At 43.0% G+C, this 24711-nt stretch overlaps 1 long non-coding RNA gene across 4 annotated transcripts in view; it reads left to right on the top strand.

The window, feature by feature from the left end:
• The window catches only part of LOC143822740 (uncharacterized), an 85998-nt gene that overhangs the window by 50490 nt on the left and 10797 nt on the right, over nucleotides 1–24711 (top strand). Inside the window, exon 1 of one of the 4 annotated variants that reach the window (XR_013226243.1) lies at nucleotides 23463–23735. The exons of 2 other annotated variants lie outside the window; for them this stretch is intronic. This is a non-coding gene — a long non-coding RNA (uncharacterized LOC143822740). One more of the 4 variants, XR_013226244.1, reaches the window with a different exon arrangement.

Below are 24711 nucleotides of genomic sequence, written 5' to 3'. Positions count from 1 at the left end.
AATCCGATTGGATGCTGATTGTGATAAAAGGCTTTTTCAAAACCTAGTGGCTGGAGACTTTTAGTTATATTATTGACAGAGTTTAAATATGCAAAAAGCTCCTTAAAAGAATAAAATAGTATTATTTAGAAGAGAAACCACATTGTATAGAAAGAGGGGAGACCTAATTCTTCTGTGGTTTTAATTCTGTCAGTTCTGGAGGCAAGCAGGGAGGCAGTGTGCTCAAAGAAGCAGGAAATGTCCAAATGAGCCAATCAAGACACAGGGGGAAAGTATTTGAAAAATATCAGGAAGTTCCTAATCTATGCTAACTATACATCTCCTCCAATGCTTCCTGTAGAATATTGTTCATATCCTTCTGAATCATGCACACTACAGGTATTACATATTCCAACAATATTCAATCTGCTCAGATGCATATTTTACTCAGATGTAATGCTGGCTTCAGTGGCACTTCAATGGATCCCAACCATCATAATGTTGTTTTTTAAGACATCACAGAACTCTGTGTTCTTAGAAAATTGTGTTCGTCCTTCACTTTTGTGATCAATTATTTTAATTATTTTTTTTTAAATCTTGTATTTGGCACAGGCAGAGCAGTGGCTCACAACAAAAATTAATACAGAATTTAAGATAAGGATAAAACGAATAACCCCATACTCACCCAAGCCCCTAAAGACCCCTCCTCCAGCAGTCCACCAGCAACCCAGGAGAACATGGTGACTTCAGAGAGTAACAGAGGAAGGACCCACGATCTTCCTTAATTATCAATAGGATTATAAACTTTGGTGGGCTTAGAAGAATGCAACACTGTTAAGGAGGGCAAAACAGTGAGCAATTCCTACGCCTGTAGTCATCTGAATGGATGCTGGTTATGATCCTATTAAGGGGGAGGTGGTTTCTTTTGTGCTTTCAAGTAAAATGCCGTTGATAATATGTTAAAAATCCAAACACAGGAATAAGCACTTGGATATTATGATTTCCCGACAATGCCATAAAGAGCTTTTAATATGGTTTTCAGAGGGTCAATAACTCAAAATCAAAGACCTCTCCTGAGAACAAAGGCTGGTTTATTCTATACTAGCTGGTTTATTCTGTAAGCATTTTATTACTTTTGCTTCTGCTCTTATTAAAATCCATAGAGTTTTAGAGCAGGTCGTTTTTGTTGAAAGGTTAAGAATGGGAATCATCTCAATGGAAACAAGAGACGCTGTTGAGTTGATGTTTTAGCTCTAATAATTTATTTGGATGAAAGGGGAGGGAAAATTGTGAAGTTGCATTATCAGCTTCATGGATTCCATACTGTGTCACATATTGATTAGTTGCCATTGCTAATTTGTCAATTTTTTTCATAATTTTGGCCTACAGCATGACTCTCAGACAAATTTGTTGACTGGTCTCATGTGAGGAGACATACTGTCACTCTGCACATTAAGAATTATATTTGATGCACTGGATTTTTTTAAAAGGTTTTAATACTATCCAGTGCAGTGTTTCTTCCATTTGTTTTAAAGCCTTTCAAGCTAACGCTTTCAGTCCTGGTCCCACCCCACCCCCCACCCCTTTTGGGGGGATATCAAACCATTTGGAACAGCAACAATACAAGGCTTCAGCCACTCTCAAATTGTGGTCCAGGGACCACCACCAATAGCTACAAATTTACTTGGAGAAAAATACTGAAGTACCAGAGATTTCACCGAGGCTTCTGCTGCATGTTGAAGAGTCAAGCCACATTTCTTCTTCTTCTTCTTTGCCATTTTTTTCCATTTTGCAAATAGCAACTTGCTTGTGCAGCAAATGCAAAGGCCTGCAGTAAAGACTTGCCAAGAAATCCTCAGCTTTATAAACAGCTGTACACGGAAGCAGCTTGGTTGCATTGTGCCAAAAAGAGGACAAATGGTGTGATTGAATTCTCAGAAACCTTTCAAGCATACTCCTCAACATGATGTTCAGATGTTGAGGTACCCCAATGTTTAAGAAAAATGAATATCATAGTCTCTACCCCAAAAGTACGACATCCATACTTCTCTCATTTTTGGTTTCCGTATTGGTTTTGTAGAAATAAGATTCTTGCAACAACAAAGTTCCATACAACCTTGTTAAAGGATGAGGTTAATATTATGATTTTGGATGAGATGTGGCAACACTACATTACTCCTCATTGCTGGGCAAAAAGGATTGAAGCAACCTTCATGTAGCATGGTTATGCCCATTCAGACACTGTTTAATGCTAGTTGGTAACTATCTGTAGACACTAGTGGGATTAAGAGAGGGAGGAGCAATAGAAATTCCAGTGAAGAGTACCCTCTACTGGCAGGCAGGTAAAGGACAAGCCAGAGCTGGTGGGCTTCTCCATTTCCCTCCCAAGCTCTCCAAAGGTATGGAAGAAAGCAGGTGAATAACTAGAAGGCAAAATTCTATTCATTTTAAGGCAACAATGGGAACTCCCATGTGGATTGCTTGTATTTGACAAAGGTCCTACAGTTGACTGGAGGGTGCTCATTATGGGAACTTCTGCTATAAATGTATTTCATCCACTCAGACAGCAACATTGACAATTGCCTTTTTTACATTTCAGAATACCAAAGGACACATATGTGATCTGACAGCTGAATGAGCAACTTTTCCTTCTTCTGTCTTTCTCTTTCTCTGTATAGAAAGATACTATCAATATTATTTGTCAGAATCTGGTTAGGAAGCTCCATGTAGAAGTCCTTCTTTGGTATGTGGACAGAAGAATTGCTGTTAGCGGCCACGTTGATTTTAAATCCATTTACAATGACTGAGAGGAGATATGTCAACCAGTAATTTTATACATAGCCCTTCGGAAGTGAAGAACATGCTTGTTGCATGATATGCTGTCTAAATCAGGTGTTCTAACAGAAGCAAGACTTTCACACATATCTTTTGGCACTCTTCGCTTTGTTTGTTCACCCTTCTAAGATTTCTAGATTTTTGATATATGTGACATCTCTGAAATCTCAAAAACCCAAATCCCCAGCTTTTGTAGATTGAACCTTTTGCAGCTTTCAGGATTTGGGGATCCAAGCAGTAGCTCACTAATTTTTCATTCTGCTACTAGCCTTTCTCCACATGTAACCCATTGCTTTGGCCATCCATAGCTTGATCCCTCTAGAGCAGGGGTAGTCAAACTGCGGCCCTCCAGATGTCCGTGGACTACAATTCCCAGGAGCCCCTGCCAGCATTCCTATGCCCCACCAAAGTGCCCCAATTCAGGGGCAAAGCATATGACTTGCTTTCAGAATGCCTGAGGTCTACTTCCTGGTAGCTCTATAACAGTACAGTTGAAGATGTGAGCATGACTCACAAATGTGCATATGGAAATACATGTTGTTAGTCTTTCAGGTGCCTCTGGACTTTTGCTCCACTTAGACCAATGCATACAGGGAAAAGCCAGGCCAGCCCAGGTCCTCCCCCACCTATGATGTTCCAGCAGGGACACAAAATGTTCCATCGGGTTCCATGGTGCTTCGTGTTGCTGCAGGGCCAAATGAGGTGTATTTTCACCCCTACAATGGTGGGATAGCATTGTGATGCTATCCCACTTTCCTGCAGTAAACCCCCCTGCCCCTCCCAAGGCCACCACTGTGGCAAGGCACAGTGGATCCTTTCTGCCCCTGAAGTGTGTAGGTGCATGCACAACTCCAGGACAGACTGTGTGTGCTGGGAGATTTCTTCCCCCATGAGTACATGGGAAGCAGCGGCCTGGTGTGGCTGTTGCCATCCCCCTGAAAAACTGTCACCCAATCCAGCCACACCACGCAAACCCTCCAGTTAATCTAAAATTCAAAAACTGAGCAAGAAAGCCAGGGATTAAGGTTCCCTAGAATTTAAACCGTTAGCGACCCAGGAAGAGCCAGCAAAACATCAGACATGGATGGCCCACAAACAGCAGGCACAATCATAGTCACAACATCAACAGGGGACCCAAGGGGGTCAGGGATCCCAATAATAAGGGGAAGAGGCAGAGACAGCGGTGGGAGGAGGTTGGACACAAGAAGGGGCTTGAGATACAATCAAGTTCGGGCCCCTTCTAACCTCTGCCCCATCTCTCGGGCCACTAGGAGGCAATGGTGAACAACCCACCTCCAACACTGAGGGTGTTCAACACCAGGTTGGTCAACAACAAAGCCTCCACCCTATTTTGCAGAGCAGGAGGCACTCCTGGCGTGCCTGATGGAAACTTGGACCAGGGATGGTGAAACAGTCGCTCTCAAATAACTAGCCCCTGCCAAGTTATCCATCCACCATCAGTCACGGACTGTGAGGTAGGGAGCAGTAATCCTGATCCATGATAAGATCCCCTTCACTGCTCTCCCTGCACCAAACATCCCAGGAATTGAATGTGTTGGCCTCAGGTGGGGCACAGCTGAGAACATGGCCAACTGGCTGGTGTACAACGCGCCCAATGTACCACCAGATGCCTTGCCAGTTCTGCTGGAGACGGCTGCCTCCTGGACATTACAGTTCCCTAGACCAGGGGTAGTCAACCTGTGGTCCTCCAGATGTTCATGGACTACAATTCCCACGAGCCCCTGCCAGCATTTGCTGGCAAGGGCTCATGGGAATTGTAGTCTATGAACATCTGGAGGACCACAGCTTGACCACCCCTGCCCTAGACTATTAATTCTGGGGGACTTTAACATTCAAGCGGAACTGCCATCCTCTGGCAATGGGCTAGATCTGGTGTCAGCCATGGTGACATAAAGGCTCTCACAGTTTGTTGTTGGCCCTACCCACCAGGCAGGCCACACCCTGGACATCATTTTTGGAGCAGGGTTGAATGTGGATCTGGTCACGACTAAAGCCATGCCATGGTTGGACCACTATGCTTTGAAGGCCCAACTAGGGTACCACTCCCACCTCAGTTGGACGCCAAGCAGATCTGAATCTCTGTCCATTATTTTTGACACTTCTGGAGGGCCACTTCTTGGAGAACAGGAAACAAAGTCTTCTGGGCCAGATGAACTGCATCCAAGGGGACTAAAAGAACTTGCAGATGTTATCTCTGAACCTCTGTCCATTATTTTTGACACTTCTTGGAGAACAGGTGAGGTGCCAGATGATTGGAGGTGGGCAAATGTTGTTCCCATCATTAAGAAATGGGAAAAGGAGGATCTGGGTAATTATCGACCCGTCAGCTTGACATCTGTAGCTGGCAAAAGTTTGGAACAAATAATCAAACACTCGGTCCTTGAGCAGCTGGAACTGAGAGCTGTGATTTCTAAGACTCAGCACAGGTTTCACAAGAATAAGTCATGTCAGCCATGGAGGGATGGACCAGAACCAATGGAATGAAGTTATTCAAAAGAAATCCTGTCTAAACATCAGGAAGAAGTTCCTAACAGAGCCATTTCTCAGTAGAACAGGTTTCCTCGGGAGGTGGTGGGTTTGGAAATTTTTAAGCAGAGGCTGGATAGCCATCTGATGGAGAGGCTGATTCTGTGAAGGCTCAAGTTACAGTGGATGAGCAATAGGGATGTGAGTGTCCTGCATAGTGCAGGGGGTTGGACTAGATGGCCCATGAGGTCCCTTCCAACTCTATTATTCTATGATTCTATAATTCTGTGTTTGCTGTTTTAAACATTGCCTTATCTGTCTCTTCTAAGCCTACCACCCTATCTCCAATATCTCCCCCTCACTTATGTAGAGATTTTCCTTGTATTCTTATGACTTGCTCACTCCGCAGAATTACAAGCCCTTATTTTGGGGCCCCACAATGCAGTTGCCCAGGAGTTCCCAGCTGTCAGAGTACTGCTACTGAGTGGCTGCTTTGGAAAGATCATTCAAGGAGAAGTCTGGTTATTTATTGGGTTTTAGTAAATTGCAACAAGGTGGGGTATAACATGGGGCCAGGAGTGGGGGTTTTCTTTACCGCCATGTTGGGGGTATTTTTATGTCTTTCAATGGGGTTTTAGCAGGGTTTTAAGACACCGTGTCCTGCCATGAGCCACAAGGGAGTGGCGGGAAATAAATTGAATAGCAATAGCAATAGCAATAGCAATAGCAATAGCAATAGCAATAGCAATAGCAATAGCAATAGCAATAGCAATAGCAATAGCAATAGGAAGAAGAAGAAGAAGAAGAAGAAGAAGAAGAAGAAGAAGAAGAAGAAGAAGAAGAAGAAGAAGAAGAAGAAGAAGAAGAGGAAAGGAGCCACTGCATCAGCAGCAGATGGGGAAGACCAGGAGTTTTAATGTGTGTTGAGCATGAATGGTCAATGGTAATAAATGCTTATGTAAGGGCTATTAAATCTTAACTTTAATCTCATTACCTCCCCATGGGTAAACATCAGTTCCTAGGGTCCCTAATTGGAGATTGTTCTGTGATTCTAGGCAGGAGAGAATAATGTTCCAAACTCCCACCTGTTCTGATAAATAGGGATATCATTAGCAACCTGAAGTAGGTGATCACGACTCCCCTATTTTTCCCCCTCTGTAAATTACACTAAATAACCATAATGCTGCAATTTACCAGTCCAAAGTTCATCCTATTCAGCAAGCCATCCATAGTCAACAGTTTAAAGAAAAAGGACCCGCTGGGAAAATAGGGACCTCATCAGATGCCATAAAAACCAGCGGATCTGATAGGTCCCATTTTTCCCCCTCCCCCTTCTTTTTGAGAAGGTTCTAATGAAGCCAAGCACCAGAAGGTAGAAAGACAGAGAGACTGTCTTTTTCTGTGAATTATTCTGGCCAGTAAATGCCAGGATCTCGTTTTCCGGAGTGTTTGCATACATGCTGTGTTTTAAGCAGATGGGGGAGGAGGGACTTATTAAATTTATTTGATTATTTATTTATTTAAAACATTTATTGGCTGCCTTTCTCCCTTGTGGGACTCAAGGCGACTTCCAGTATAGATCAAACCCATGTTAAATGCTGTTTTCTTTACCTGCATCAGATCAATGCAATTACCAAAAAGGGAACAGAAACCCAGCCGAGACAAAGTCAGGAAATCAAAAGTTGAGCTACAGAACAATGCAAAAGCAATCTTAAAAATTATTACAAATATTTATTAAAGTGCACCAACAATATATTAAAAACAAAGTAAAAACAACACATATCTAATTGCACATAAAGAACAGACCAAATGTGTTTCAACCCACAGGGGTCTTCCTCAATGGTCAATATATACTGTACAATGCTCTCTTGTCTAAAAACAAATGTTAATGTTTTACTGAGTGGTCAAGAGAAATCCTGGAAAAATGAATGTTAAAGAAATCTACAATTCAAAAATTAAAAGGTAAAAATGCCCATATTTCAAACAAAATCTCTCCATATGTACCTCAGCTATAATCTTATTCTGAATCAAGACTGCATTTCAGTTGTGTGAGAAAAAGCTTTGTCATTGCAATGGGGGAGGGGGGGACCTTTTATGCCAACCTGTTAGGCTGATGCAATACAGCTGTTATTGCATCAGCAATTTTCTTTGGACTAGCGTTGAAGTCCAGCAAAGGAATGTGTCAGGGGGGAGGGGGAGGGAGGGAAGAAGGGACAAAGATAGTGGTTTACCTACCTCCTTCTCAGGCCACCCACCTCATTCTCAGGCTACCTACCTCACAGGGCTGTTGTGAGGATAAAATGAAGACCCAGCAGAAGTTGCTAAGCCCCTTTTGGTCCCTATTAGGGAGAACAGCGAAGTAGGTAAATAAATTTAAAAAAATAAAGTGCCATTGAGAGAGCTACATGGGATGGTGATGATGATTATTTATTACGGTCATTGACCAGCATCAAAGTATCTACAGACCACAAAGCTACATGGGAGACACTCAATGGGAGAGTGTGCCAAGGGGGCTCCAAAGTTCTTGATGTCAGTTGAGTCACATCCAAGAGGCTATGTTGGCTACAGGATTTGGACAGGGCAATGTCCCTTTTGACAAGGTTTGGTGAGGACACACAGTCTCTGCAAGGCACCCACTTCACATTGGAAGAATGGGATGGATGAGCTTTGAATGCCACCAGTGGTCTTCTTGGATGCTCCTTCCATTCTGAGGATAGCATTGACTTTGGAGCAATGGGACTTTGGGTAGCCTTGCAACCCTGGAAAATGCCAAATGGGATGATGAAAATCTGCAATCCGCATGGGAGGCCTGATCTGGGGCCCGAGCCTTCTGCCCCCAAAGTCCAGTCCTGACAGCACCCCTGATTGCACAACTTGGTGGGCATCATGGGAAGTGCTTGACTCAGACACTGGATCCATTTTAAAAAATTGCCCATAACCCATATGTGCCCATCTGTCTGTTAATAACCTTGCTCAGTACACACAAAGTGTCCATTGCTTGTATTGAACACCACTTAGCATTTTGTTATTTTGAATCACTCTGCACGTGTCAATACAGACCGGTATCCCCATACCTATGTGAGCCTGTGGCCAGTATTATACTATTAATATAGATAAGGACTTGTCACTGATGAAAGAATCTCACTGAAAATGGACATTACCTGGATTCCATTTTGACAGAAGTCCTAAAGAATAAAGAAACAAGGAAAATTAAAAAAATAGGACATTTTTCTTTCTTTTATGAATATATTTATCATATTGCCAGGGGATAGGTCTGTTTCTGTTTGGTTTAATTATTAGACTGTCCTTATACTCTTGTATGATCTCTCAGTCCTGCCAACGCCATAATGGGAGGGGGGGGATGTCACCTGACACCACAAAGAAATGTTTTCAGAGTTCCAAGTACCCCCCTTCTGGAGTCCTCTTTAGGAAAAGATGAAGTGCTTAATAGTTTGAGTGGAAAGACTGCCCTTAAAATATGTCTGCTCTTAGGAGGCTTCTGGGTATTCAGGTGGCAGGATGCTTTGGAAGTCACTCTTTTCCCATAAAGTTTATCAGGTTGAGGGTCTCTTGATTTTCAAGGAGCAGCAAAGCCTCTTAGCTTCAGGAGGCAGCCTCATCTGGACCAAGCAGAGGGACACCCCCCCAACCTTCCGCTTTGGATTGGATCAATGCAGGAAAGTGGTCTTTGATGGACTTTCAGGCTCTGTGATCTCCCAACCCTGGGGGTTTAAAGGATGAGCATATCAATTCAGGACCACTGAACTGCATTTCCATTGCAGGAGGGCTCCACCTCCCGCTTTTGTCTGCTGCCCCTCTGCTCCTCCTACTTTGGTCCCTCTCCTTTCATGCTTTGTTTAGCAAACACAAAACACACTCTGTTGCTGGGGTTGCAGGAAAGCTTTGCATAAAACACTTTTGAAAGGGGACTAGTGCAGCTCAGTGTACCTGCCAGCACCTCCAGGGTCAAAATCAATCCACAGCCAGGACATAGCTGTGTATATTTGGGGCTGGCTCGTCTTTCTTAACTCATGCAGTTGCAAAAGTCTTGGCTAAGTGAAACCCTTGGACATAGTCTACGCCAGGTAGAAAAGCCCATTCACATTTAACTGAGAATGATTTGTTCCCCAGGATTCTTTAAGAAAGGCATATTCCTAGGACAGAACTTTGGATTACCAAAGATGCCAAAAATGCATACCTTTGGTCTAGGGCAGGGGTAGTCAATCTGTGGTCCTCCAGATGTCCATGGACTAAAATTCCCATGAGCCCCTGCCAGCGTTTGCTGGCAGAGGCTCATGGGAATTGTAGTCCATGAACATCTGGAGGACCACAGGTTGATTAACCCTGGTCTAGGGTATCTGTGATGTGTTTCTTATACACATCTAGGGGAACATTTCCCTGACAGTTTCACCAGACAATTGAAGGATTGGGACTCTAGTTTGTGCAAAACCAGTCTAGCATTGCAGTTTCCCTCCATATTTTCAAAAACAGCTTCCAATTCCTTCTGCTTATTAGATCCTCTTTTTTGGTACCCATCCTTGACATATGTATGTCCTGACTCTATTGCTGTTTTTGTTTATATTGGGTAACCCTTGCTAAATCCTTTAGTGGATGTTGCTAGAATCGTCCCTGTCCTTCTCTAGAAAATAGGTCTAAGAACCGGGGAATGGACAAGTCTCATGTCTAGCATGCATTAACAGAAATTCATGCATGTGGACATGAATTCACGCAGCCTTTTTCACAAGTGCAGCCTCTTTCACACTGATAAACTATTCAGGGCAAAGTATGTGTTTTTTAGAACCTTTTATGAGAGTAATAAGAGAATCTTGTTGCATCAAAGGCTAACACATTTATTATAGCATAAGCTTTTGTGAGAGAGTCCACTTAGTTAAATGTATGAAGGGTAACATCTAATATGAATATCCTTCTGGCTTCTAAATCAATGGGCAATGTACTACTACAGAGGACATGAATAAAACAGGAAGTATTGAAATCTAAGCAATGATTAATAATTTGTGTGTATGTGGGGGGGGGATGATTAATGATGAGCCTGGATGTGAGAACCAGGGGTCTGTAGGGTGGTGGTGGAAATCTCTATTTTGTCTGTGAAAATTTTGAAAAAACTGCGTCTTAGCAACTATAAAGGATAGAGACTTGTTTTTTTGTTTGTTTAAATGAGATCTAAGATTACAGCATGTTATGCTGGTTAAAATGCCAGATTAGGAATTGGCAAACCCAGTTTGCCATGGAAACTTGTCTGGTGACCTTTGGCCACTATATGCACACAGCCTCACCTACCTCACAGGGTTGTCATGAGGGTAAAATGGAGGACAAAAGAGCAATGTAAGCCCTTTTGGGTCACCACTGGGGAGAAAAGCAAAGTATAAAGCAAGTAAAAATACCACACCAAAACTCTGCCCTCAGATTAGCTTGCATGTTCTTACTAATAAGTAAGAGCCCACTTATTGAGAGAGTGATGATTATGTTATCCGTTCAGTTGTGCCCGACCCTCGGTGATTCTACAGGAAAGTCTTCGCCATGTGCCCCTGTCTCTGACTGCTTCTTTCAGTTGGTTCATGGTCATCCCTGTATCAGCTTTGATTGTGTCGAGCCAGCAGATCCTTTGGCGACCACGCGTCCTTTTGCCACTGGCCATGCAGAGCATTAATGATTTTTCTAGCAAGTTTGATCGCATGATATGTCCACCTGACAGAATTAGGATCCATACCACATTTTACCAACTTGTCAACAAGAATATCATGAGGAAGCTTATCAAACGCGTTACTGAAATCCAGATAAACTATGTCAACAGCATTTCCATGATCCAGAAAGGTAGTCACTTTCTCAAAAAAAGAGACATGGTCTGACATGATTTGTTCTTGCAAAATCCATGCTGAGTCTTAGAAATCACAGCTCTCAGCTCCAGCTGCTCAAGGACAGAGTGTTTGATTATTTGTTCTAAAATTTTGCCAACTACAGATGTCAAGCTGACAGGTTGATAATTACCTGGATCCTCCTTTTTCTCTTTCTTGAAGATGGGGACAACATTTGCCTGCCTCCAATCATCTGGCCCTGAAGACTTTGTTTCATTTAATGAAACTAGGTGTTTGTGGACTGCTCCAACAGTGATCCTAGGCCACCATTCCTGTCCCCCCTATTGTGTTACGTTTTTGCCACATTGATCACTATTTCCCTCACAAGAGAAGACTGAGGAGAAATAGGAGATAAGCAGTTCAGCCCCTCTTCATCATCTAATTTCACTTTCTTGTCCTCACAGTGGTCCTATGGTGACCCTATTATTTTTCTTGCTTGAAATATAACTAAAAAAGCCTTTTTTTGTTATTTTTAGCATTTCTTGCTAGCCTAAGCTCATATTGAGCTTTAGCTTTTCTAATACTCCCCCTACAATTATTGATTATTTGTTTATACTCATCCTTGGTAATAAGGCCTTCCTTCCATTTCCTAAATGATTCTTTTTTATTCCTCAAATCTTTTGACAACTGCTTATGGAGCCAGGTTGGCTTCCTTAGGTTCCTTCCATCTTTTCTTCTCAAGGGAATTGTTTGTGATTGAGACTTCAGTATTTCACTTTTAAGAAACTCCCAGCCCTCTTGGACTCCCATCTCTTTAAGTCTTTCTGACCACGGGATTCTACGCAACATACCTTTAAATTTGTGAAAATCAGCTTTCCTGAAGTCGAGTCTATACGTACGACTAAGTAAAGGTTTTCTCTTAACCACAATTGAAACTTCCAAAAGCACATGGTCACTGCTACCAAGTGTGCCCACTACTTCCACCTCATCTACCAGTTCTTCCCTACTGATGAGAATCAAGTCTCAAATAGCAGAGACCCTGGTTCTACTCTCTACTTTCTGGGAAATGAAGCTGTCTGCAAGACAAGTTAAGAATTTAATGGAGTTTGCATTTTTAGCAGAGTTGGTCTCCCAACAGATATCTGGGTAATTGAAGTCACTCATGACCACTGTTTCCCCCTTTTTTGAAAATTGTGTAATTTGGTCTAGCAATATCTCATTCAAGTCCTCTGACTGTCTTGGTGGTCTTTAGCAGACCCCACAAGAATACCACTCTCATTTCCTACTCCTTTTATTTACCGAAATATACTCAACTGAACTGTCATGTTCAGGTACCTGTATTTCTTCACAAGTATAAAGATTCCTAACATATATTGCTACACCTCCCCCCTTCTGTCTGTCCCTTTTGAATAGATTGTACCCCTCAATTTTAGTATTCCAATTGTGAGTATTATCCCACCAAGTTTCTGTGATTCCTATTAGGTCATAACCCCCTTCCTCTATTACGATGACTAGTTCCTCCTGCTTGTTTCCCATACTCTGTGCATTAGTGTAGAGACATTGTAATCTATCTAGCCCATCTCCAGACTATAAAGATTAGCTCCTCAGGCAGAAAGGACTCCTTTGGAAGTTGGACAGGGTTGTTGTGCAGAAGAAACATTTAAGGCCTCCTTGTTGTGGAGTTGAAACATAAGGCCTACAGCACAGGGTTGTTGTGCAGATAAAACAGAAGACAAAATAACCTCTGCTACAGCATCCAGTTTCATCTGCACAACAACCTTGAGAGGTAGGCCTCAAATCTACAAAGGGTTGTGGCTTGGCTGCATCTTCCTTTCAGCAGCAAGGCCGGGCACCGCAGTATTTTGTGTGAAGGAGCTTTTCTGTGCCCTCCCTGTCAGACAACTGTTAGGCAGAAGGAGAAAGCTTTCCCCCCTCAAAAGGAAAGAACTACACCCACATACTCCTCTGTGTTGCTCTCAGAAGGACATGCCTCCCTCGCCTCAGTCAGGGGCTGTTAGAGGCTTCCTTCCCAGCAGGGCTGAAGGAAGGGGTGGTGGTGGTTACGATCAAAGGACTCCAAGGAACTGAAAGAACTGAAAGAACTGTGAGGTGAAAAAATTGTGATGACATAGTTAGGAGTGGGGTATGCACTCTGATTGGGTAGCCATTGGATGGACGACCAATCAGGCTACAGAAGGACACAGCCAGGAGCCATACAGGCAACTTGATTGGCCTGTAAACGGTGAGGCCCAATTCCACCCACCACCCACTTATCGTTTTATTTATATGGTACCGATACCGATGTTCACTAGTCATCTTTCTACCATCTGGTATTCGAGGCAGCTTGCAATGTAAACAGAGCATAAAACAGAAATCTATAAAACATACAAAAGACCATGAATTAAAATTACAATTGAAAACCGCTGATACGTAGGAAAAACAAAACTAATAAAATGCCATCAAAATAAAACCATCTTAGAAGGATATAAGTCTGCTTTGGGTTGAATTGTAACTATAGATCCTTCTCCCTGCTCCCAACCCCCCCCTCCCCGGCCTTAGATATTCATCTGCAGTTGCATACATGCTTAGGGATCAAAGGCTCGGCCTGACTATGAAATTTAAGCATGATCATCTAACAGATTTTGCAAACGTTTAATGGGATGGAAAATCTGTGGTAGAAAGTTGGGACAACAGACAGAAGGAAATTGACAACTGACAAACTTCAATCAGCACTTAGACAAAAGAAAAAGAGACTTCTTAAAGGAAACCAGATTGTGGTTTAGTAGGTTTCTAGTAGGTAAAAAAGCTGCTTGAACCTGCTTGAACATAATGGGCTAGGAGAATAGAAGCCCATTGACCATGACTGAAGAATATCAGATGACCATTACAGATACCAGCCATTACGAGTTTATAGTAAAGAAAGCAGGACAATTAAGAGTTCAGATTTCATTCATACATACTGTATTAGAATCTCCTCTAAGTTGCAACAGATACTTCTGATCCATGTTTCAGGTTTGGAAAAAAAACCCTCTAGAACTGGCAAGGGGGGGGTGAGAAAGAGAATGGGACTTGAATTATGTGTGTGATTAACAGTGGCTTCAAGACAGAGAAAAGGAAATGTTTCCTGAAACAACATGCAATTGGTTTATGGAACTCACTGCTACAAAATGATTGACCAGTAGTTTTAGAGAATTGATCTGTCGAGAGCTATTAGCCAAGATTACTGTTTTAATTATGTAACTTTTCGTTATACACATTTCCCATTTTCAAGAAAGCTTATGAGATAATATTAGAAGTTAACAAAATAATATGAACAATGATCTTAGAGGGGCATAATCCTTCTTAGAATGACCCTGATTGTCTCAGCTGCTTTTCTTGCTCATAACTGAAGGACAAGGGATTCAAGATTCTTCAAATGTCCATCTAAGGGAAGAATACTGTCTAAACAGCAATTGATATTATTCAACATCCATAGGTGTCTTCTTGCCCAGCTGGTCTGGGAATATGGGCTAGGGAGCCACCCATACGTTGATGACACACAGTTCTATCTGTGGACGAGTGATCAGCCAGATACACCCCCAGATTTGTTGGCCAAATCATGGCAGGGTGGCTTTGGCTGAAACAACCCTTTGAAGACTGAGGTCCTGTGGTGGGGAAGAAGGGGCCAGAAAAAGAAGTGTGCCTCCCTTGCCTTGATGGAGTTCAATTAGCACAAGTCTGTGGGTGACCAACATCATCATAGTCTTTATTACGGTGCTAGACCAGTAATCAAATTATAATGTACATAAAAGTATTCATTGGTAATTAAAATCGTATAAAATTTAAAACATTCCAACTGCAACAAAATTACATTTTAAAATTCGCATGCATTATTAGACTGGACTTCTGCAACTCCCTCTATGCAGGCCTACCCTTATCCGTGATCCGGAAACTACAACTGGTACAGAATGTTGCGGCCAGGATTCTCACTAAAACATCATGGAGATCCCACATCTCACCAGTACTCCAACAACATGGCTGGCTCCCAGTTAAATTCCGGATTAAGCTTAAGGTTTTGGTAATCACCTTTAAGGCCATAAGTGGTTTGGCCCCGGTGTATTTGAGAGACCGTCTCAGAACATCTGCTGGACCCCCCCCCCTCAGATGCCCCTTCCATGACTGAAAAAATTGATCTCCCCAGGGGTATGTTGTGTTATGATTTTTACCTGATACATTGTTGTGATGTTCCATGAAATTTGTGCAATGTTATAGATTGTCATAAAGATCAGCCACTGAAGGACTGTCCCTCGTATTCCGGCATCGATGAGGTGGCGAGCTAGAAGTTCATGATCGACTGTGTTGAACGCTGCTGAGAGGTCTAGTAATATCAACCGTGCCGACCCGCCTCAGTCCAACTGGTGACAGAGGTCATCCATCAGGGCGACTAGTGCTGTCTCTACCCCGTGGCCAGGCCGGAAACCTGACTGGGATGGGTCTAGGATGGGTATATCACCCTATCTGGCCCTGGAATACCTAAACCACAATGATCCATTTAATGGTCACTATCAGATTGGATTACTGTAACGTACTCTTTGTGGGGCTGCCCTTGGCCCAGACCTGGAGATTACAGCTGTTGCAGAATGCAGCGATATGGGTCTTTATAGTGACCCCAAGGAGGGCTCATATTTGACCTACCCTACAGCAGCCACATTGGCTACTAGTGGAGGACTGGATCAGGTTCAAGGTTCTGGTACTGACCTTTTAGGTCCTACATGGTCTGAGCCCTGCATGTCTGAGGAACAACCTCTTCCAATATGCCACTCCAAAGAGCGTTGTGCTCTGCTAACACCAATCTCTTGATAAACCCCAGCCCTAAAGAGCTTCACCTGGTCTCGACTACGGCCAAAAATGTTGTGGCTCTGATCTGGTGAAATGAGTTGCCAATTAAAATCTGGGCCTTGACAGAGGTGTCAAAGTCCTACAGATTCTGTAAAATGCCCCCTTTCTGCAGGCCTACAGTTGAGGCCATGGCTGTCTAAAATCTATATGGATAGATTGAACAGTTTAGCCATGCTGGTCTGAAACAGCAGAACAAATTTAGGGTACAGTGACACCTTTAAGACCAACAAAGTTTTATTCAAGGTATGATCTTTCGTGTGCATGGACAATTCCAAAGACATTGTATCTGAGGAAGTATGTGCACATGAAAGCTCATACTGTGAATAAAACTTTTATTGGTCTTAAAGGGGGACTCTAAATTTATTCTGAAATATATATGGGTCTCTCGAGCACAAAACAAGTTTGCAGTTTTATCTTCGTTCTACAAGAGCCTGACTTTGACTTCAACAACATATCTTGGTAAGATCTCAAATCCAAAATATAGATGGGCATTTTCAAAGGCAAGATTTAATGCCCTCCCCCCGGTGATACTTCAGGGCAGATTTTCCCAAATCCTTATGGAGTCAAGGCATTTTCTCTTCTCAGCAGACTCAATAGAGACAATTACCCACATTTTATTTTATTGCTCCCTATATGATGAAGAGATGAACTGTTAATTATGCCCCTCCTCCTGCACTTTGAACCTCGAGAAAACTTCTTCCATCACGCAGAGCCTTTTATTGAAATATCTTCTGGATGATAGGCACAACAGTCTTGTGTGTTGTAGCAAAGTTTTGTCATATAGTGATCTGTAAACACAAATCACTTTTAATTCTGAGTAATTGCCAAAAATGATGTTTTTTTAATAGCCAGGATTCTATTATATTTTTATGCTGACTACTCTGATAGGCATTTCTTCATATGCATAGTTGATTAGATTATACAATTTCTAATGTTTGTTTTATGAGATTTGTATAGAACTCAGACAGTTTAGCATTGTGACTAAATGTCAAATGTGTTTTTATATTTGTATGTTGGAAATTTGCTGGTTGATGACTGTAATATTACATTGATTGACATGAGCCTCTCTCCTCCTTGGCTCCCTCCCCCCTTATTTTAGACCAGTGGTTCTCAACCTTCCTAATACCACAACTCTTTAACACAATTCCTCATGTTGTCAGGACCAATAAGCATAACATTATGCAAGTCTATAGCGTGAAAAATTTATGCAAAATTATGTGATTTATTTCACAGAAATTAAACCGAAACTGACCAATGGCATGAAGATCCAATTGTTCATGATTGTATATACATTGTTTTTTCCCCAGGGTTTCTCAGTTCAGTTCTGCCTCTCGTCCCACCATGCCGATCTCGATCTTTTCCGCTGCTCCAGACAGATGAACGTTCTTTCTCGATCTACCCCGCAAGGCTGTTGTGTGGATGGCGCCGCCCTGGCCAAGCTGCTTGCCCTGCTGCGACCCCTGTGAAAGGGTTGTTTGACCCCCAAAGGAGTCCGGACCCCCCATGTTGAGAACCACTGTTATAGACCATCCCTAGGCCAGTTAGACCAGTGAACAGTGTTTGTGGGTGGTGGGAGATGTAAGGGATTTAACTGTTTTACTGTTATTGTAAGCTGCTCCAGGCCTATTTGCAGGGAGGAGCAACATAGAAATTGAGTGGATACATAAAGAAATAATTCTGACCCATTAATACAAACAGTTCAGGAGCCTGAAAGTTACATATTTTCACAGATAGGACACCCTGTCTTTCTGTAAAAATGCTACTGATTTCAGTGGGCTATAAATTGTATCCTTTATCCCTGAAATTCATTCTATACAATTAGGGATAATGTCAAATTTCACAATCCTTCCCATTTTGATGCTTTTGTATTTCCCTTGAGCAATTTGAATCCTTTAGTTTTCACACCATTTCCTGTTTCTTCATGTTGATTTCCCCTTTAAATGTACACTAGTTCATTTCTGCATTTCCACATCAATAGTATATAACTTAAAAGTGATATAAAATACCATGAAATTGGATTAAACATGAGAAAATGAAAATGAAACCAAAAAATGGCATATTATAAGTTCCAAACTCAAAATATGTGGGACTTGAATGTGCTTCATTTTTTTTTCATGGCCATAATTTTTAATCTTGTTTGGCACTATAAATATTTTCTGATTACTAATAAGCAGATGATCATAAAGAAATGACATACGATGGGGACTTTAAAAACCCAACACATCTCCCCAGTGTAGAAATCCAACCATCTCCAATTAGTTGGAAAGTTTTCTGCAACAATTTTAGATTGGTGACACTGGGGGGAAAAAAACCTGCCAAAATTCTCTCCCAAGAAATCACTAAAAAGGAAAGGAAGAAAGCTTGTGTCTTTTGGACGTCCCCTCTTCCCCTGGGCATGAATGTGATTCAGTGTGTTTCCTGATTGCTTCAGGCTTCAGCAAATTGTCCCCCAGGGAGCAGAAGTAAATCAGTTATGATCTTTTGTCTCTTGGAGGGAGATTAGAGAAACCACACTGGGGAGAAGCAGCAGTAGGTTCCCCTTGTGTGACTGATTTCACCTTTAATCCCACCACTGATTGAATATTGCTAAGCAGACTGCCATGTATTTGAAGGTTTGGCTGATGAAGGAAAAAGCAAGTTATTTGCACAAAAAGGTAAAAGATGAGCTTTCAGTGTTCCCATTCCAAGCTCTTTTGCAAAATCACCAAACCAAATTCCAGAGCTCATCTTAGTTGCTAGTTGCATTAATTCTTCTAAGTAGTACTATAAAGTCAGGTCTGCAATAATCTTTTTGGGATGCGAAAAAAAACCAGTTTGTTTATCCCACACTCATGCAAAGATCTCCACTGATAGAAAATAAAAGAAAAAGCTCACAAACAAAGGACCACGATCATTGGTGGTTGATACAAAACAAAATTCAACAAGTATAACAACCTGACCATTGCTTTCTGGAGAAAGTAGAAGAGAATCATATTATTGTACTTTTGCTTTATAAGGTCGGACAGTCCTCGCTGCCACTAAATATCTCCCAAACCAGAAATCAAATGAAACCCAATGTAGATTATTTCCTGTTTCACTGAAAGTACTTAGGCCACCCGATCAAAGCTGTAGAGATCCTTCTCCAGGGAAGTCGGTCTGGTGATGGTTGACAGGCATCCACCTCATTCGACCACCCCAACTGCCTGGTTCTGATCCCCTGGCCTCCTCAGCTGGGTAAGGCCACACTTGTTCTGTGTGTGTCTCTTATTGAGACTCCCCGACATCATGGTTCTAGTGTGCAAACTGGAATCCTGTGCCAAAGGCTCCACAGGGACCCTGCGACCACCCTAACAGGGCTGCCCTTAAACCATGCAACCATAAGTTGCATCCCCACCCGGAGAGGTGCACATCATCCCTCCTGAATGGTGGGGCCAAACAATGGGTGATGTCGGGGTGGTATACACTAGATCAGTGGTCCCCAACCCCCGGTACGGAGACCGGTACCGGTCCGTGGATCAGTCAGTACCAGGCTGAGGCTCGTTCTCCTCCCTGGCTGCTGCCTCGGGGGCTGCCCTGCCACTCTGCCACCGGCTCACCTTTAGTGAGGCTCCCCCTAGGCATGCCACTGCGTAGCTGTTGCTGGCAGCATCCCCCAGTGGGTGGCGGGAAGTCAGGGGGGCCGGCAGGAAGGCAAGTGGAGCAAGGGCTCAGGCGGTGGAGGCGACGTCTCTCGGCAAAAGACTACCCCCCTCCCCGGGCCTCAGTAAAATTGTCAAGCATTGACCGGTCCCCGGTGATAAAAAGGTTGGGGACCACTGCACTAGATGACCCATGAGGTCCCTTCCAACTCTATTATTCTATTATTCTAACCCTAGAATGAGCCCTTGGTGGTATGGCTGAAGCTGTTTAGTCCTGTTATTGCATTGCTTGAGCATGTGGAGAAGCAAAGTTATGATTACGGTTTATTGGTAGTCCTTCGTTGATATCTCCAGTGGATGGCCTACTGTTACTGCTGAACAGCTGCTTCAAGTTGGAGAGTGATCCGCGAGTCTTTGAGTGGGAAGGATAGTCTTCTTGGAGAGGTTGTAGATATCTGATGATGTATTGGACACAGGGTTGGGACAGCTCTGGGTTGGGAAATACTTGGAGACTTTTTAATAGTCAGGAGTGGGCCTCAGTGTAGTAGAATGCTATGGAGTCCGCCCTCCAAAGCCATCTTCTGTATGTGAACTGATCTCTACAGACTGGAGATGATCAACAGGTTCCACCTGAACTGTCATCCCTACCACCTCCACAGCCCTGCCATCGAGCTCAGGAGTATAAGCAAAGTTCTATCTCTGCCCAGCAGGTGCAGCCCTTCTGATGAAACAGTTCACACCAATGGGAGCTGGGAATAGGGTTGGAATGCTCCCTCCTCCCCCTCCCCCCACATCTGGTATGGTGCTGTGATTAGTGGCAAATGGAAGTACTGTTCAGAAAATGAAAATGGGGTTGAATTTGTTTTATGGGTAGCTGGATTAGGGGTTCAAACACCTTCAGTGAACACATATCTGCTGAATCTACTCTTTTCTCACTGCTGTCCATTGAACTGAAAGTAGACATCAACCGGAGCCAGAATAACAGTCCAATACAAATGTTGTCTATATTGTGAATTTTTTCAGTTCATTGAAAACTTTCTCTAAGAGCCAGTTTCTAAGAGCCAGTTTGTTATAGTGGTTAGGAGTGCGGACTTCTAATCTGGCATGCCGGGTTTGATTCCGCGCTCCCCCACGCGCAACCAGCTGGGTGACCTTGGGCTCGCCACGGCACTGATAAAACTGTTCTGACCGAGCAGTGATATCAGGACTCTCTCAGCCTCACCCACCTCACAGGGTGTCTGTTGTGGGGAGAGGAAAGGGAAGGCGACTGTAAGCCGCTTTGAGCCTCCTTCGGGTAGGGAAAAGCGGCATATAAGAACCAACTCTTCTTCTTCTTCTAAAATTTACTGCCTGGCTGATTGGGGGCATCTTATAAATTGATTTAAAAATTAATAGTTAGGAAACAATGGGCTACATGTAGCAGCCTTGTCCCTAAAATTATTTTTAAAAATCTGCTTTAAAAAGCAGCTGGAGTGGGTCTAATCTAAAAGTCTTTTCCCAATTTCCATTTTTTCATATAATAATTTTTTCTTCTGATTCCTTGGGCTACCTGACTTGTATTTACAAGCATTTCCCTCAACCACCCACCAGGTGCCATCACTACACACGTTTCCCACCAGATCTAGGCATGCTTGCAGAAATATCAGCATCTCCAGAAGACAAACACTGTCCTTGTGCATGGCTCTTTAAGGATTTCTCATACTGTATCTAAGTGTGTTTCATTATGAGGACTTCAGAAAAGTTCAGTGTGCTTTGCTTATTTATGCCAGATCGCACAATTACTTCTAGTCCTTTTGAGCATACTTTGAACACTGTCTTATGTGTCAGGGAGAATGAAGGCCTATCAGCCTGGTTTTGTTATACTCCAGATATTTCTATAGTGATTCCCACCAGTTCTTGAAACAATAGAATGGCATCTTAAGAGACGTATGGTCTATGGCAGGGGTGGCTCCAGATTTCCATAGACTACAATTCCTATCAGCCCTTGCCAGCACATGCTGGAAGAGGCTCATGGGAGTTGTAGTCCATAGACATCTGGAAAACCAGGGCCTTTACGCACGGGGATCTTTGTTGCAAATTGTTTGCGGAATGAAAAATCGCCATTTAAAATAGTGGAATTCGTCGTTATGCATACCTGCCTTTGTAGTGGAATCAGTTGCGTTTTTTAGCGTTTCCCACAGGCTTCCGGTCTCGGCAGAAATCGCTAGAAAGGAAGCGCTATTGCCAAGCTCGTCCCGCCCCTGGCCGTCAAGCAGCCAATGGGCAGCCGTTAGCATGCTCCCAAACAGCCCCTTTCCCTTTAAGAAAGGTTTTTTTAAAAAAAAAAAACAGACCCATAGCAACGAATCTAGGTAGATTCGTTGCAACGGAGAGACCCATCCAGCTGCCTAATGTGAGCTGTCGTTTGATTGTATGATCGTTGGCACGCTGACTCGAGTGATAAAAAAAAAATCCCCCCCCCCTTTCACGGGCCCGATTTTCGGCTGAATTAATGTGTAAAAAATAAAGGGACTTTATTTCAGCAAACGGGCTTTTATGTGGTTTGTGCTTAGTGACTAAAGGTGAAGGACTGAAGCCAGGGAAGCCTCTAAACAGAAAGAGGCTCACTGGTGCGTTTATCCCCGCTCGCTCGGAGAAAAAAAATGGCGATCGCTTCGCCGGAAGTTTGGAGGACAGGCTCAGGAGGAGGGACTTTGAAGAACCCGCAACAATGGTAACGCACAGGTCTTTAGCGCTAGTGTTGCAGATTGGTTGCAGGAGTGTATCGCTATCCGGAGGGTAAATCCACTTTTCTGGATTCCCCTAAAAGCGCTACAACGAAGCGCTTTTTGCTGATTGGTTTCAGGAGTGTTGCAGATTGTCTGCGACGTCGTGCGTTAAGGCAAATTAGTAGCGTTTTCAATTAGCAACCATTGTGCTATTTTGAAGCTGTGCGAAATGGCCCCCAGTTTGGCCACCCGTGCTGTCGGGATTGCTGTCTCCAGGGGCTATCTATGTGTGGGATAGGTTAGGACTAGAGATATTTCATCAACCTGCAGCAGTTTTCCTGGAGACATTAGCAACTATCATGGGATTTCTTATGGTCTTTGTGATCCTCCCATTGAGAGGAGAATTCTCCCATTGAGAGGAAAAGGTTGATTATTTCCCCGAGCCCCCCCCCCCATTTCTTATCTCAGTTATGAAGCCATAGGAGAGAAGGAGAGAAGTAGTGAGATATCACTCCACTGTCCCTGCTTGCCTGAATTCAGTACTAGCTGAGAATGCTCTCTTTATGGAACACACTAAATTATAATGACATTTGTTCAGGTTTTTTTAGTTAGCTACTTTAGGAGTCATTTTGGGGTAAAAACAAAATTGTTGTTGTGGTACTTGTTAAATTTTCCACAGTTCAGGGAGGCTTTTCAGTCACCGAGGGTAGAGCAATCTGTTGAACTGAATTGACTCATAACGGTCCTGTTGTAGATTGCCAATTGTGGGTTGGGAAATTCCTGAAGATTTGGGGGCAGAGCTGGGGCTACTAGAGTTTGGGGAGAGGAAGGGACTCAGTCAGATATAATGCCCCCCAAAGCAGCCATTTCCTCCAAGGCAGGGGTAGTCAAACTGCGGCCGTCCAGATGTCCATGGACTACAATTCCCAGGAGCCCCCTGCCAGCATTCACTGGCAGGGGGCTCCTGGGAATTGTAGTCCATGGACATCTGGAGGGCCGCAGTTTGACTACCCCTGCTCCAAGGGAACTGATCACTGTAGTCTGGAGATAGGTTGTAATTCTAGATTTCCATGTGTACCTGGAGACTAGGAACCCCAATCTCTTTGCTATATGCTTAACAAAGCGCTTTGTTTGGTTTGTTTTTTGTTTCACTTGCCACTCTAGGCCTAAAACCAACTTCAGTTAAGCAAAAAAAAAAAATCATTCCGAGAGTTGTCGCCAGTTAGGTGCTTAGTCTCACACCACCATCGTTTTGGGAGGTTCCTCCTCCCCTCCCACTCCCCCTCTATCTTGACTAATAGATATCATTTCAAGTGTTTGACAGACTGCCGTGTCCCAGAAAAGGCAGTCATTTATACTGATGTTATGGCTGTGATAAAAATCATTTGTGCGCTGATTTTATAAATTAGCTTGAAAATGTGAGTGCCCCTGAAAAATGAAGAGCTACCACCCGAATTCCACTGTTGTTAATACTTCATACTTTTATGCTTCATTAAACCAATTTCATGGGTATATGAACCAGAAGGCGGGAGCAGGGGCAGCTTTAAAAGAGGCAACAATAGCTTATTGAAAGAAATGGGGCTGAGATTAAATTAAGTGCTTCTTGAGAAATATGGAAATACAAAAATCATTCACACTTTTGAGATGGAGGATTAAAAGAAAATGATAACTTAGAGCTTTCAGGTTCCGAAGAGAAATGCCACCTCGTAATTTTGCCCCCTAAGAAAATCCACTGGCTGCTAATTAATATGGAATTCAACCACTGTTATAAAGTAGCTGGGGACCAATCTATTTCAAAAATTCACTTGGAATTTGTGACAACCTCCCAAAATGAAGGGGGAAAAATCCTACTTAGTATATTTGGATTTTATCTGACCCTGCCACATTCTAATTTTATGTTTTTATTTTTGTAATTTAAAAAAAAATCAAATAAAAATACATGCTAAATCAGGCTCATATTCTAATGTTCAACAAATTCCCTTCAAATCTGCTTGATTTGCGCCATTTCACACTTCCGGATAAGTCACCTGCATTAAAATTGCTATGTTCCAAATCCTGTTTCACCAGTTTGTAGCTGGAATCCAAATCCTAGTCCTTCACAGCTTCTCACAGAGGTTATGAAGCCTGACCAGTCCTACAACATGAGACCCGATACCATTTTTCAGAAACCCCAATATGAGCAGCAACATTAAATGTCAATGAAAAAAGAAACCACAGAAGTTTCAAATGGGAAGATCCAGAAAGCAATGGGAACACCATGTATCAGGGACCCAAGATCAGCTGCTGGCCACCATGTTTGCACCGAGGACCCACAAAGGTCAGAAGCAGTCTCAGGTTGTGCATCCTAATTACAGGGACAAACTGATGGTTGCCTTGGCAAGGGCCCCTGAAATC

The sequence above is a fragment of the Paroedura picta genome, chromosome 13, assembly GCF_049243985.1.
Source record: "Paroedura picta isolate Pp20150507F chromosome 13, Ppicta_v3.0, whole genome shotgun sequence".
Classification (NCBI taxonomy): Eukaryota; Metazoa; Chordata; class Lepidosauria; order Squamata; family Gekkonidae; genus Paroedura; species Paroedura picta.
The sequence above is the reverse complement of the archived record's forward strand: the minus strand, read 5'-3'. Positions and strand labels throughout refer to the sequence as shown.